Source organism: Capsicum annuum, chromosome 1 (assembly GCF_002878395.1).
Source record: "Capsicum annuum cultivar UCD-10X-F1 chromosome 1, UCD10Xv1.1, whole genome shotgun sequence".
NCBI classification, from domain to species: Eukaryota; Viridiplantae; Streptophyta; class Magnoliopsida; order Solanales; family Solanaceae; genus Capsicum; species Capsicum annuum.
The window spans coordinates 134,416,778-134,418,481 of NC_061111.1; the positions used below are offsets into that span (position 1 = coordinate 134,416,778).

The 1,704-nt window shown below is 30.2% G+C and overlaps 1 pseudogene; it reads right to left on the minus strand.

The window, feature by feature from the left end:
- Positions 1–708: 708 nt before the first annotated feature.
- Positions 709–1,486, minus strand: LOC107858190 (annotated as a pseudogene).
- Between the last annotated feature and the right edge of the window lie 218 nt (positions 1,487–1,704).

Consider the following 1,704-nt stretch of genomic DNA (forward strand, 5'->3'; position numbering starts at 1 on the left):
AAATAAGAAGGGAAATTTTTTTTTTAGAAAAGAGAAATAACAAGAAAGAAAAATGAAAATTTTGGCCCAAAAAAAGTTTTTCCTCCATTTAAAAAAGAATGACCTACTTTAACTTGACACAAAGTTGAAGAAAATAAAGAAGATTTTTGAATCTTGTGGTCTTAAATTAAAGTTGTATCAAATGTACGAAAATACCCTTTAATCTTGTGTTCCTAAACATGCCACGTAGAAAGTTGAAATTAAAGTATTGACAAAAAAGGAAAGGAGTTATTTTTTTTAAATGAACTAAAAAGGAAAGTAAGTCATTCTTTTTTAAATGGAGGGAGCATCTGAAAAAGAGGTTAAAAGACTGATACATGCACCTACTAAGGTGTGAACAACCATTAATGTGCCACATAGGTAAAAAAATGTTTAAATGACTCAAATGTGTAATTATAGAGGTGTTTAATAGGAGCAAGGCTAGGTTAAAGTGCCTAAGTGAATTTTTCAAATAACTTTAAGGGGCCGTAAATAACCAAAGCCAAACCCTAAGTATAGTTCTGCACTATGTAAAAATTTTGTGGCTATCTTTGCTGTAACACTTCCTAATTTTAATGTTATAAATTCAGTCACTTCACTGTAACACTTCTAAGAAACATTAATTTCCAAAGATGTGTTTCGTACGTAATATTATTATCGCAAAATGTGAGATTTCTCACCAAGAACTCATCAAAAACATTCCAACGAGTCAATAGTATGTACCTTGATTAAGATTGCATTAGCATGAGTAATTTCATCTAACATACTCCTGGCAACAAATTCCAAATTTTTGTTCCCTTTAGGTCACCTATGACAGTAGATAGATCAAGCACAATACCTTTCAATCCTGAAAAAGCTTCGACAATAGCCATCGCCATGGCTCCAATGCCACCTCCAAAGTCAACCAACAAAGTTAATCCCTCAAAGACATGCCTACAACAATCAAAAATTAACAAATTGAAGATCAATCTCGAATCACTAGACATTGCATCATCAAAAATACTATCAAACTCTGACTCTTCAATAAAATAATCCCAATGGGATATCTTATGTGCCATTTCAAAGGCAATGGGGAGATCATCCCGTAGCCAATCACTGATGAAAGTAGTTGTTTTCAACACAACAAGATGTTGAGTAAAGAAAAAATAATCTCTTGCTATAGGGGTCCTTTTTCATAAGAAGACGGCTAAAATTAGTGAGTGAATATTCATCTTGTTGTTGTAATTTGTAGTAATTAAAAAGGCCAATTAACTAAAATATGCATTAAAATAGGAATTAAGGTAACTTGTAAAGGGTTCAAATTTGATAAAGTGGTAATAAGGTCAGGAAATTTTGTAAATTATATCAGGAATTTTTAATTCTATATTGCACATTTAATATATAATGGACGTATATTACTTAAAATGAAATCCCAATTATGGGATTCAACTTTTATTAGCTGATTAGCATAAATATTATAATTATTCATAATAAGAATTGCGTTAATTGAGACATATGAATGAGTACAAAGTACATTTATAGTGAAATTTTACTGAAAAATGATGTTTTTGAAAAGAATTTTTGGATGAATAGTATGAGCATAACAACATATTGGTGACCAAGTGTTCAGTTATTTTCAACTTCAAAATTTTTTATTTTCATGACCAAGCGTTCAATTATTGTTGTATTTTTAAGAAATTAGGAGAA